The sequence below is a fragment of the Monodelphis domestica genome, chromosome 4 (assembly GCF_027887165.1).
Source record: "Monodelphis domestica isolate mMonDom1 chromosome 4, mMonDom1.pri, whole genome shotgun sequence".
In the NCBI taxonomy this organism is placed as follows: domain Eukaryota; kingdom Metazoa; phylum Chordata; class Mammalia; order Didelphimorphia; family Didelphidae; genus Monodelphis; species Monodelphis domestica.
Window position 1 is genome coordinate 76,382,050 of NC_077230.1, and position 14,862 is coordinate 76,396,911.

The 14,862-nt window shown below is 37.3% G+C and overlaps 1 protein-coding gene across 30 annotated transcripts in view; it reads right to left on the reverse strand.

Moving 5' to 3' along the window:
• ZBTB20 (zinc finger and BTB domain containing 20) overlaps nucleotides 1-14,862 on the reverse strand; it is a 1,063,249-nt gene that overhangs the window by 380,212 nt on the left and 668,175 nt on the right. The gene's annotated exons all lie outside the window — the stretch shown is intronic.

The window sequence follows — 14,862 nt, forward strand, 5'->3', positions numbered from 1 at the left end:
TCTAGATTCCAATTTCTTTCACTTGCAAAATGAGAGGGACCTCTGACTCCCTTTGAGCTACAAATCTATGTAAGATCTAAGGAAAATACTTGCCATATTATATTGTTCAGTACAAGTTTGATTCCTTTTCCACAGAACAGGAATTTGTAGTAGGAAAGCAGAAAATCAATTAATTTAGTAAGTGCCAATTTGGTGCCACGCACTATGTTGAAGACTGTGGATATGAAAAGAGGCAAGCAAAGGTAGTCCCTGACTCAAGTTATATGAATGATAAATAGGAAATAATTGACATTGGGAAGGCACTAGAATTAAGAGTTTTTGAAGGAAGACTTCATATAGAAAGTGAGGTTTTTAGTTGGGAAGTTAGGAGTAAACGTAGAGGGAAAGCATTGCTGGCATGGAGGAGAGCTAGAGAGAATGCCAATCACAAGGCTGGAAAAGTAGGAGGCTAGGCTATAAAGGAACAAAAGGCAGTTATCAACAAGTGGTAGATACAAGAATGAAGTCCGGATCCATCACTTGATTATTGTCCTAATCCTTTCAGTATTAGAAATCTTCTACTAATTACTGATTAATGGCACCTAGTTAAATGGTCACTTTTAAGGCAAGATAAACCTCTAAAAGGACTAATGCAAGTCAATTGAATAAGAGAATGTTTATGGGTAGCATTTAATCTAAAATCATGTTTTTTATACATTAAGAAATTTAAGTTCGTGGCTAATATGACAAAAAGGGAAAATAATAAAATGCTGGAGAGGGTGTGGGAAAATTGGGACTCTAACACACCACTACTAAGTTGGTATCCAACACAGGTTTTTAAAAGGGAAAATGATCTGTTTGTAGAAAAATATTTATAGCAGTGCTTTTTATAGTTGCAAAGAATTGGAAACTGAGATTCCAATAATTGGAGAATGGATGAACAAGTTATGGCATATGACTGTAATTGCTATAAGAAATGATGGGAAGGATAATTTGAGAAAAAAACTTAAAGACCTACATGAATTGATGCAAAGTGAAGTGAGCAGAACCAGGGGAATGTTGTATACAATAATAGCAATATTATATGATGAACATTTATAAATGACTTAGCTCTTCATAGCAATATAATAATCAAAGAAAATCCTCAAGGATTCATGATGAAAAAATGCCATCTGCACCCAGAGAAAGAAATGATAGAGTCTGAATACAGACTGAGACATATTATATTTCACTTTATTTCTTCACTTTTATTTGTTCAAGTTTTCCTTCACAGAATCCCTAATATGTAGAGATGGTTTACACTATAAGATTGCTTGCCATCTCAGAGAGAGGGTAGGGGAGGTAAGAAGGGAAAATGAGAATTTGGCTCAAACTTATAAAAAATCCTAAAGTTTAAAAAAATGTTTTTTCATGTAGTTGAGAAAAAAATAAAATATTTTTTAAAGTTTGGGTTCATTAAGCATTTTCCATATTTAACAAATTGACCACTTAGATACATGTAGCAAGATAGAAATTTATAATGGTTTACATTTTTATGACACTTTAAAGTTATAGGATGTAGGTTTGAATTTTGATTTTGCTTCTTGCTTGGACAAGGGCAGTGATGTACTGGTAAAAGTTTAACTACTCTCTCTGTCTCTGTCTGTCTGTCTGTCAGTCTGTCTCTCTCGGGGTTTCCCCCTCCCACCCATATAGGCACAACACACTTTCAAATTTTCTCTGCATTATTAACATTTTATTACTTTCTTAAATCTAGATAATTAACAGCATAGTAAGTCAAGCGTTGATTGGTAGCTTTTGTAGATTTTCAAGTTATAAATATGTATACTGTAAGTTTATATAATCATGTAAAAAAGTATCACTATGGGGCTTAAGCTGCCTCCAGCACACCCCTGCAGGGAACTTCCTTTCTCTGAAACTATTTCTTAATCTATAAAGTGAGAGAATTGGAGTAATGCTCTCTAAGATCCTTCCCACTTCCAAATATATGAGCCTATGATTTAAAGAGGGTGCTGAAAGTGAAATTTGAGTTTAAAATAGGAAACCGTATAAGCAGAAACCATTATAACCTGTCCTTCAGTTTCTATTCATAATAACAACAAACTTTAAATTGCTTTCCAAAATACAAAGAAAAAAAATCTTTTCAGTGAGAGGCAGCACATTAGATGAAGTCTCACAAAGATTAATGTTTTAAGCAGGAAAATGCTATTAGCCATGTTTCTGCTAAATCCACAGAAGTATGAAGAAGACATGCTAGGCAGTACCAAGCCCTTTAAAAATACAAAGTGAGGAAACGGTGCTCGTCAAATGCCAGTGGGAAGAAGACATTTTCTGTGTCCCTTAGGTGGTAGCATGACTGCGACTCGCCCAAAGGCCCCAGACTCCGTTGCATGCTAATTGGCTTCCTAAATCTTTGCACCTGAGGTTTGAACCCCAAAGTGAGGAGGTTATTACGTTTGCTTTTGAAGAAAAGACTCCATCAGCTGGGACAAAAGCTTTTCTTAAATATCTTGCCCAATGCTACAAGAGATGTCAAGCTGTGAAGGAGAGAAGAAAGTAGAGGAGGGGATCATTTTAGGATAGTGACCCTAAATACAAGGTGTAATTTAATCAGTAGCCAGTTATCATGTGGGGAGGTAGGGGAAATGGCTCTAAATGGCTTGGGGTTTGTTAGGGCCTTGGACAGCAGTTTCCTGCAGCACTGAACACTGGGTAGGGTTCGGTCAGAGACTTGACAGAACAAAGGGCTGCATTATGTAACCCATCTTGTATCCTTTTAGGAACAGCTCCACAACCGTCTCATTAGGCTTCTGTTTGTTCTGCGTCCCCCTCTCCCCCTTGAAGCCATTTCGCCACTTCAAGTCTCCCACAGGGTCCACCTCAAGCATAACTTTAAATCGGGGGTGGGAGGGCGAGCATGGGAATCAGATGGTCATATTCCCAGGATGCATTTGTGCTAGTGTTCACTTTAGGCTCATTTGAATGGAAAAGGCTCTGCCTGAATTAGGCGGGGAGTGAAGAGAAGTTCATAAAGGACTTGCTTTTTCACTCCTTCTCATCGGGCATCCAGCGCCTTCACATCTGACAGGAAAATGCAACATTTTCAGAGGACAGCTGAAGAAATGCGGCTGCTGTCCTGCGGTCTCCTCTTGCGTGAGCAAGTCACAGGGATGATGTACATATTATCTTGTGAAAAATCACCTACTCGCTTCCCTTTAAGCAAATTCCATTTTCAGGGCCTGCTCAGCAAACCTTCCAAGATTAAAGGGAACTGAACCTTATGAAACAGCTCTTGGATGGGAGAACAGATTTATTAAGCACTTTTACTCTTTTATCAATGACTAGTTTAAGACTCCCACTATGTTATTTTGTATTGGTAAATTGTAAAAAATGATCCACATTCTTAAACGGTATTATGTTGTCACATTTCAAACTTTTGTTAATACAATAACTCAGGGATTTGTAATAGAAGAGAGCCATATTTTATTTGGGGATATACTACCGGGGGGGGGGGGAGGGGGCGTGGTTATTTATTGCATCTGAATCAGTGGTTTCTGAGGATTCTGGACTGAGGCTGGCCAGGCCTGGCATGCGGAAACCAGCTCAAAGGGGACATACAGCAGGTGGCACTCTTCCACCTAATTTGGAACTGAACTTGGACCCACCAGGGGCCCATGTTTTGTCGGTATTTGGGTAGGAGACACACCAGTGGTATTCTGCAGAGCTCCTCAAAGGAACTGTTGAATCGCTCTGCTGTACAGTGCTATCCCTACAGGGTTTCATTTTCGGCTATATGGCGGTCACGATGACATCACATGAAATTAAACTGGTTTAAAATTTAGAAAATCTTGATGAGTGTGGTAAGCTTCTGACGGGGGTGAGTTCGATGTTATATTTGTAGCTAGGACCCATGAGCTAAAAATAAGACACTACTTACAGACTCATGGAATGCTCAAACTGGCAGACATCTTCAGGACATCATTTCTTCAACCTACTCATTTTACAGATGAGAAATTGAGAGTCGTGGAGATGAAGTGGCATGCCCAGGGCCCCCGAGTTAGTGGGGAAAACTGGTTCTAGGATGGGTTGTCTTGAAGTAGGATAGGAAATGGACCTTTGATTTCACTGACAGTGGAAACACTTGGTTGAGGAACCTTTCTCTACCAAGAAAGAGTAGAACTTCCTCTGACACCTAGAAGTTGCCTCCTACACTAGCCTTGCCACTGTGTGTGATGATCCTCATTTTCTCTTTGAGGAAACTGAAGCAAGGTTGTAACTGGCCCAGGATTACATGGACAACAACTATTTGAGAATAGATTTGGGGTCAGGTTTTCTTGATTCCAGGCCCAGGGATCTATCCACTGCCACCTAGCTATCTCTAGCTACCAAGCTACTCCTGGAGATCTAGGGGGTTTATTTGTTCATCTGTTTTGGTACTTTTTGCCTTCTTATAATACAGGGGAACACTGAAGTCAGTTACCCAACCTTGCTATACCAATTTTAGCATTACTTTTGTTGATGGACTACCTTGCCATCGCATAATCTGGAAATATTTTAACCTGTTTTAGACTCAGCACAAAATGGTTGGCTTATGTCCAAGTACCTGCCCAAGGGAATCTATAGCCCACAGAGATTGACAGAGGAAAGAGGAAAGATTGGGTTCATCAAAATCAGTAAGTGCAGAGTGGCCATTTTGACTTTAGGACTCTGGGTCTATCCAGTGGCTTCCATGGTTTCTGGTTGTTTTCATACTAGCAAGAAAAATGGAATCTCATGAGAGTTTTAGAGTAGAGGAATTTTATCTTCATTTTCCTTCCTGTTTCTTAGATATTCCATTACCCCTTTCTTTTTTTTTTCACTTTGTACCTCTGTTGACATCCTATCTCTGACAACTGGCAAGTCATTTAACCCCTCTTTTGCTCGGGTACCTCTTTAAGACTATTAATTGCCAAAACGTAACAGACCTGCATTGATAGAGGGGAGTTTCTTCAGCTAGATGTTTCTTGTATCAATGAAATAACAGGCTACATCCTTTTTTTTTCCTAGCAGTAAATAGAGTATAAGTCTGAGTGGGATTGGTACTCTATCTGTATTGGCTAGAAGAAAGTTTGAGGTTTGGGGGTGTCTATATCAAGGAAAAGAGGCTATTGAGGAAAGGTCAGGAAGAAAGGAAACAAAGTGAGAAAGACAAAATTTGTCTGATTTTCTTTTTTTTCCCCTTAGAATCAGTGTATTAGCCTGTGTGCCAGTGGAAATTATTGCCATAGCTGGCAGATGCTTGAAACCAAACTATTTTGAGTAGTCTGGAGGCTTATAAACCTTTTCTTTCCCCATATCAATTGTCCTCTTGGTGTACTTGATTCCAACTCAGTCTCTTTCTACTGATTCCTTGTACTTCCTATAGTTCAGGGAAAAGCAAATTAAGAAAATGTATGCATAATGGATTTATATTCTTTTTCTCCCTCAGTATAAGCATTTTTATGATCTATTCTCAGGTTCTTTTGTAAAGCTCCTAAAGACCTTCCTTGAGAGTTACAGATCTCCTATACAAAAGCAAACAGTATCAATGCTTGCTTATACCTAAATTAAAGCATTAGAAAACAATGTTTACTCCCCCCCTCTCCCAAGAGGTTCTCTTTTAGGGATGAATAGAAGATGATTCCAAGAGATAAATCATAAAATTCCTATCTAAGGCTTAGGGGCTCTTAGAAATTATATAGTCCAATGTCTTCATTTTTCAAATTAAGAAACTGAGGTCCAATGGGTTGACGAGACTTGCAAGGTCCCAAATTTAGTCAAAGACAGAGAAGCTACTAGAGAAGAGATCTGATTAATATTCTAGTGAGATTTTGTATAATTCAATAATGTCACTTAGAATCATAGATTTAGACTCAGAAGGGACTTTATAGACCATATATTTCAACCTCATACTCATCTGTAAAAGGAAAAGGTTTAACTAGATGCTCTAAAAAAAGTCTTTTCTGGGTCATCTTACAGATAAGTAGACTGAGGTTTTGAGAGCTTCAATCACATAGTTAATATATGCCAGAGGTAGTACTTTATGTCTTCCTGGATCTACCAGCAGCAAACTATCCTTTCAATTCTTCTCAAGGCAACACCCCTGCTGTGTCTACCACCCTCTTCCCTTTCCTATATCAACAGTTTGGTAAGCCATTACAATTCTATACTATTATCGTCCACTCTTCAATCCCTTGCCTTCTACTCCCATTGCAATCATATTTTGACTCATCCTAACCCTGGATTATACCAACCATCACCTATTCATATACTGTATAACAGAGCTGGAGAAAATCATGAAACTGATAATTTGGTCTACTCTAGATTTATGTTATCTATTATAACAGCAAGGCTTTAATTCTATTCCTACTTTCCAATTAATTTTCTATACCAGCCCTCTAGTGGTTCTTCAAAACCCTACCATCTCTCCTCAAGCCTCTCGAAGGGCCCTAATCCCTCCTTCTTTACTGAAAATTTGAAGCCCCTTGAGAGATCCCAGTTATCTTCTCCTCCACATTCCATATGACTCAGATATCTTTTCCAACTATTTCCTCCTTCCTCCTTTCTTACAAGAAATGTCTAACAGATTGTCTTTCAGTGTCCCGCCCTACAGCATCTCTAATATCCTCTTATCTTCAATCTCTTCCAATTTTTTTCTTCATCTTTCCCTACCTCCTACATATAGGTCCATGACTTTTCTGTCCTTTAAAACCCTTATTTGGACCTATCCCTGACAGGCACCATCCTCTACTTCTCTTGCCCTTCATGGTTCAGTAGATGACCCTCTGTAATCTGGCTTCCAGAGTCTTCATTTAATTGAACAGCTCTCGCCAAAGTTACCAATTACTTCCTAATGGCCAAATCTAATAATCTTTTCTCTATCTTCATTGTTCTGGAGCTCTTTGAACCACTGGCCCTGTTTCCTACTGCATAATAATTTCTTCTCTCTAGGGTTACATTGCATTTCTCTCTCCTAGCTCTACTCTTACCCATCTGTTCCTCTTTGATCCTGATCAAGGTTTCTTGGATTTTCAACCTAGTCATGGCTGGCTGCTAACACTGAGCATTCCCCAAGGTTTTGCCTTGGGCCCTCTTCCCTTTTCTATCTTTGCTACTTTATGTGGCAGATGGATAGATAGCATATATTTGGTCATTTCGTATATTATTTCCCCCATTATATTATAGGCTCCTTGGGGGCAAGGATTCTTTGCCTTTCATTTTATTCCCAGCTCTTAATACAATGGCTGGTACAATTGTAAAGGCCCAATAAATGTTGTTTTTTTTTGAAACTATCCACTCTACCATCTTTGTTTCCTCAGAAGATATCATGTGGAATAGGACCGTTGGTTTATAGAATTTGAATTACTCAAGCTTTCATTGATTTTTAGCCTTTAAAATCTTAGTAAAAGTACAAAAAAGGAGTTTTTTGCAATTAAATGTCTAGATCTTATAAAGCTTTTCTCTTCCAAACGGCAAAAGCAATATAGTGAAATCTTCATTGTAAGGAAGGCCAGTCATTTTCCCTTTCCCGCCAAAAAGATAGCTAATTTTAGTTTTTCTGTGGTTGAATACATTTGCAAATGATTATAGGGACACATATGGTTTGAACATGCATATTCCTCCAAATGAGGCTTCTGAAGGCAGCTGGTTGGGTCCAGGAGTGACTTTTCATTGTTTAGATCTATACCCAGTCTCCAGGTATTAATTAAGTTGGTATTTCCTGCTCTTATGGGTTGTTTTTTTAAAACTACTCTTATTTCATGAAGAACCTGTCCTATACAGTCATGGAGCATGTGTTATTGCAGGCAACAGGAAATAGAAAATTAATTGTATAGAAATCAAATAACTCACTTGTTTTAGAATACAGGAAATGTATTAACCATGGCAAATTTCATTGAATATCAAATAAAGGTATGAAAAGGATTGGTTGGATATTATTTTTGACACTTGGTCATTTTCTTCTATTCTAGTAGAGTAAATGTACAGAAATGAATGTAACAAGGGACAGAAATTAATGTAAAAAGGGGCAAGATATCAGTGGCTATCTGACTCTAAAAAAGTTTTCCTTACATCTAAATAGCCTAATGACACTAAACATAGCTTGGAAATCAGCTAGATGGCTCAGTGGACAGATTGCTGAGCCCAGGGATGGGGAGATTTATGTTCAAATCCAGGTCATAATTAGGGCAAGTCATCTAACCTCTCATCCTCAGTTTCCTTATTTGTAAATAGAAATCATAATGGCAGTTAGTATGAGGATAAAATTGGATAATTATTTAGCACCTTGCAAACTCTCAAGAGCTTTGAAATGCTAGTTATTATTATTATTATTATTATATTTCTAAGGTCTCTTTAAACTCACTAATATTCTATGAATCTAAATAATTCTCCTTCCTAATTGATATGAGTCCAATGTCCAATACAACCTTTATTTTCTGGGCATTATATTGATATTCAAGTGTACTTCTAAGGAACAGAAAGGCAAACGATATACAGAACATGAGGTCCCTTACAACATTCTCCTGTATTATAGTCATTTCTTGCCTCTCGTCCATTGTTTTACCATGTGAGGCATAATGAAGAAAAACTGCATTCAGGTCCAAATATGAGCTTCCTATTCTTAGTAATGACATAAATATTGGACAGGACCCTTAACTTATCTGGGTCTAAGTTTTCTTATTAAATGAGGGCCTGGGCTATCTCTTGTATCTTTAGTTTCTAAAGCTCATGATCATATGATTTCTTTACCACACCATTGCTCACAACAATTTTGTATTGTCATTAATCAATAATAACCTAGGCAATTAATAAACACTGATGCCAATGTATTGATTAATAGACATCTAACCAAATAGGTGTCACGGAAATAGCTGTGTGCTGTTAAATGTTTAATAATTCAGCCTTTACAAAAGAAAGTATGCATAATACAATTTTAAGTTTAACCATCATTATTGAAATATTCTCCATAACTTTTATAAGTCTAGATGCTCAACAAAACAAGTCAAGCTCAGATTTGTGTGTAAATGTTTATATTGTGTGTGTAAATGTTTATATTGAAAATTTAATAACCAGCTCTCAAAAGGCAGTTTGAGCTAGTACCTACGTACCTGGAAAGAAACAGGTAAGACACTGGGATGCCACAATTGGGACAGAAGCATCATACTGGAGCTTTGGTGTAAAGCTCCTTGGCAGTCTCAAATTTGGTGTAGTATGATGGAAAAAAAAACCCAAAACCCAAATCATGGATTTTAGAGTTAAGCTTTGTCTTGTTTCCTATATTCACTCTCTATGTGACCTCAGGAAACTTACTTTATTTCTCTTGCTTTGTTTCCTCATCTATAAAATGAAGAGCTTGGATTCAGTGACTTCTAAGGTTCCTTCTTGCGTCAAAAGGACAATTGTATGACTGTTGACAAAGAATTCTGTAGTTCTTTAGGGAGCCAAAGGGATTGAAAATTGGAAACACAAGAACTAAAAGTGGAATGAAATATGGCTCAGGTGGCAGAAAAAAATAAAGAAGGCAGTTGATTATAGACTGCAGATAGGAGCTGACACTTTGGTAATGAGGAACCAAAGAAAACTGGAATGGGGGTGAGACATAACTAAATTGCAAAGTAGAAAAAGATGAAGAAGAGTATCACAGTAACTAAAATAATTCCCACTTTCCCCACTCAAATCCTAATCTCGAGTTTCAATGTGGTGCATGGGTCCCCGGGTCTCAAAGGCTATGCTCCACCTCTGACAGGATCAAAGTGTGAAGACTGTGAATGCTGGAACACTGAGGGGCTCTGTATTTGGCATAAAAGGACCACCCCAACTAAATTCAGAGAGACTTATCACTCACAGGTTGGCCACCGACTGATTAACTGTTTGGCCACAAGAACTCATGGGCGGAATAGGAGGAGTTATTACTTATGTTGCTAGAGAAAGAGCCATCCTGATAAGGTCACACATCTTTTGAAGTATAAGAGTATTTCTCAGCTACATAGGAAAGAACATATTGTCTGCATCTCCTAGGCTTAATCACTCTAGGTTTCGCTTCTCTCAACTATAAAATGAAGGGTTGGATTAGATGATTTCTAAGGTCTTCTCTAGTTTACATTATTCTATGTAATTGCCAAAGGCATGAACTTTTCTCAGTTTACATTTAAACAAAGATGTTATCTATTTTAACTAACAGTCGTACCTTAATTATGGGCATTAGTGGTCATTAATGAATGGAACTGTTTGAATTTCACAAATAAACTTCTCAAGTCTTGCATTTTAAAACAGAGCCAAGGTCACACTGCAATCTCATATGACAACACCTGTGATCCAGTCATACTATTGCATCATTTAAACCAATTAACATTTAGCTGTGGGAATGAGAATGTATCCAGAAAGATAATTTGTATATTTTATAATTTGTCTTCCTCTGCAGATACTGGAAATTAGCCAGCATGTGGTTTTTAGCCGTTACTGAATAATCAATTATGATCCCCCAACTAGAATTGGTTGAATTAAACTAATTTAATAGCAAAACCTGAAGCTGTGGCATCTTGCTTTACAACTTCTAAGTAAAATAAGACTAACAGGGCTTTTACATGCCAAAAGGAGAGAGTAAGGGAGAAAAACCTATAGCTGTCCTCTTCTATATAGCTCCAAGTATTTTACACATTCAACAAAAATTCAACTCATTACTTTCATTATATCTCTGAAGTATGAGGCACTGTGCTAAGTCATAGGAATGGAGAAATAGTGAAAAACAAATGCTCCTTACCCTCAAGGAGTTTATCGTCTAAAGAAACTGGTATTGAGAATGCAATGCCAACACAAATAAGACAAATGGTTCTGTCTGGCAGCTAGCCCCAACTGCCTACTCCTGCTGGTGTCAGGGCTTGGCTACTCTGAGCCACCCCTTGTAGAAGCCAGAGGTCTCAGGTATGGTTTTTCTACGTGTCTCAGTGAATACAGTGCAGGAATCAGGAAGACACGAGTTCAAATGCTGCCTCAGACTTGTATTAGCTGTGTGGCCCTGAGCAAGTGACTTAACAAGTTTTGCCTTGGTTTCCTCATCTGTAAAATGAGTTGGAGAAGAAAATAGGAAATACTCCAGGAATTGCCACGGAAATCCAGATGGAATCATGAAGAGTCAGACATGACTGAACCCCAACATTTTTAAGGCTCCCCCACCCAACTAATAGCCATTTATTTTTTTTTCTCTTCCTCTCAGACACACACCTCATCTTGGAAAAAAGATCTTGGAAAAAAGTTAGTTACTAAGTCAGCAAGCATTTATTGTCATATCTACCAGGCACTGTGCTAAGAGTTGGAAATACAAATTCAAGTAGAAAGATAAATAGTCCTCCTCCTGAAAGAGCTTACATTTTATTTGGAGAAGGTGATACACAGAGAAAGTTGAAAGTGGATGGGGGGAGGGACTTAAAGTTGGGAAAGTGGATGGGGGAGTAGGCACTAAGCAGGTTATTTAGGCATTCCAATAGATTAGGGGAGACGTGATGAAGCTTGAACCAGGAGAGTGGAGAACTGCTTTTCTGTCATGTCCAACTCTTTGTGAACTCATTCGGGGATTCTCAGCCAAGGTACTGGGATGGTTTGCCATTTTCTTTTAGAGGAGGAAATGGAGGCAAACAGGATTAAGCAACTTGCCCAAGGTCACACAACTAGAATGTGCCTGACACTGAATTTCATCTGGGATCTTCTTGGCTTCAGACCTACTTCTCTATCCACTAAGCATTCAGATAAATGCAAATGAAGGCGGGGAAGTAGAATCCAATGGATTTGGTAGCTGATTGGCTGGAGAAGAATCAAGGATAAGTGAGTTTATATTCCTGTGACTGAGAATTCAAAAGAATGATAAATTCAGAGAAGAACATAGTAAGTTTAGGTTTTGACCTATTGAGTTTGAAGTGTGGCTGGTACATTTCTGTGGGAGACGTTTGCATTTGCCTGGAGATGAGTACTGGAGGCCAAGGAAGAGGCAATATTTAGAGATGACATTCAATTGTAATGAAGTGAAAACAGGACCAATGGGAACAGATTGAGGTTTCTTCAGTAGAATGAAGCATAAGGGACAACAGTGAACTTGCTTGGAGCTTTAATACAGGCCTACCACTTACTGACTATGTAGGTTTATGTACATTTTAACATCTCTCAAGACTCGCTTTACTCTCAGATAAAATGCTGTTGACACTATCTACCTTAACAAGCTATTTGGAAGTTCATATGAGGTAATGTATAATAAAGTGTTTCTTCCCTTTCTTCACTTTATGCAAATTTAGGCTCCTCTAAAGAAATTTAAACTCAGGACTTCTTCATCTTCCTCATCCTCAAAGGGCTTTCTCTATTCCTTTGTCACCACTGTTCCATCAGGAAATTGGCCTCAAAATATCTAAAAAATTTCTGGAATTAACAAACATGTACTGATCAGACCCATCTGGCCGCTTCCTGATATCTCCCTGGCTGGTACTAGTTTACAATGGAGGGTATTGTTAAGCTCTAAAGCTATTTTTAATTTATTTTATTTCTTTTTTACTTTCCCAATGCCTTTGAGAGGGAGGTTGAGTCATAGAGTTGTAATGTGAGTCCTTAAATTAAACAAATGAGTAAGTATAAGTAAACTTTTGTTATGGACAGTTTCTGAGAGAGGCCAAAATAACTGTCATTAAATCTGAGTTTCTATTCAGCTTTTTGGCTTCCCTGGTGTAATTTTATCAGGCACATAAACATTTCTCCTTAATTCAGGTACTCAATATTTGTTAACTATTTAGAAATTGGACATTCCCATAGGCCATGAAGCACCAAAGCTACACAGAAGGTTAGGATATGTCCATTCTTATTCTCTTGATTTGTGCTGGGAAAGGTGGTAACCCTGAGTAGCCAGTGAGAAGATTGGATTTAGCTATCTCCTGATGATAACAAGGAAGATACTTAGCTCTTCCTTTATTGTAAAGATAAAATTGTAATCTCCTGATTGTAACAAATGAAGGTACTTAACTCTCACTTTATAGGGAAGCTAGAATTGTAATCCACAATCTACTTTTAGATTTTAATCTACAAAAGGTGATAACTCAATATTTTAAGTACATCTACCCATTTTAACCACAAAAAGGTGTAGAGTAACTACAAAAGGTAAACTTAAGAAAAAAAGTGTTAAGTAACCCAAAAAGATATTCCATTTACTTTAGTAATTCATTTTGGGATTTAAAACTAAAATCTAAGGCTACCACCTATTTTATATTCAGAGTCCAACCACAATTAAATTTAACACCATCAAAGATGAATATTGCCTGGTCACAAATGAATGGAAGCCAAAGCACTATTGGGTGTGGTGCAAAAAAGGAAGGAGATTGAAAAGGCTGATCTAATTAGTATCTGAAAAGGGAATTCAGTATCTTGACTTTCTCCAGTGGTGTTTTTTTTTCTTTTTTAAAGGGAATAGCAATATCATTGAAGGATAAAATTTTCATGTTTTTCTAAGTTTCAAAAAATATTTCTACAAACAAAAGTTATTTTATAGAATTGGAAAAAATAACAAAAGTTATTACATGTAATTGGGGAAAAATTTAAAAAAAGAAGAAATCTATGAGGGTGTGATATAGATTAAGAAGTATTATACTAGATAGTAGATGGAAAGGGAAGCCTTCCTTTAAGCTTTTTCTAGATTAACTTTTTTGTGGGGTTCGGGGGGAGCAAGGGCATAAACCCCAGCTGGGATTTCAAATGAGTAAAATTTTCACTCTAGAAACAATTGAAGGCTTAATATATTGAAAATTGCAGTTATCAAGGTAGTTGGTTTATTTTTTCCATATTCACTCCAGACATCAGAACACTATTTTTCCCTTACTAGAGAAACTCAAGATAGGAAGGTTTCATTTAGTTCAATGTATTCATTTTATAAGTGAGGAAAACGAGACCCAGGAAAATGCCCAATATGATTTGGCAAATTAGTGGTAGAGCAAATATCAGATACCTGATCTTTTGATTCCCAACTCAGTATTCTTCCTTCAACTCACATTGTCCTCTTCTTAATTAATTTATTATATATAACTGCCTGAATTCTTAAGAAAATAAAGTTTTAAAAATAGTTGGAAAAGATAATCAATACTTACTTATTTGAAATAATGGAAAAGAGTAGAGATATGGATAACCTAAAATAATGTCTCCTTGACAGGCAAGTGAATTTATATTCACATTTGAAAATGGTTATGCCTGATGCTCTGGAAATTTGCTTTACAAATGCTACCACTACAGTGAAAAGGATTGACATAGATGGGGGGCAAAAAATTTCTAGTTTCTTTATCTAGTCTTGACTAACTCCTTTTTCTATGATTCCCTCCAAATTAGATATTTTTCTTTTACATATAAATTATTAATGTTAGATATTAGTATTACTACTCTTAGGACTGGATCTGCGATTTTATGAGAATTGGGAATTTGCTCTCAATGCAGGTTGTTACTGGTTCTGCAACTTATATTATTAATAACCTAAAGCACTGGGAGTTTAAGAGACTTGCCCAGGCTCACACAATCAAGGAGAGTCAGAGTATGGACTTGAAAGAGATTTTCCCAATTCTAAGGCCAGCTCTCTGTCCACTGAGCTGTCCTGGTGTTCCACATTAGTCATTATTAATAAGTTTTAATATAGATTAAATTTGCCCTTTCTCAAACTTGAAAATGTTGAACAAGGAACACTTTGATAGCTTAGGTATAGACCATATTGAGTGTATAGGATGTTTAGAAATCCAATCCATCTTTCAACTATAAAGAGTTAAAAGCCAAGCTATAGTCAAAGCCATGGCTTTTCCAGTAGTAATATGTGGCTGTGTGAGTTGGACTCTTAAGGACAGAGGAGCACTACAGAAT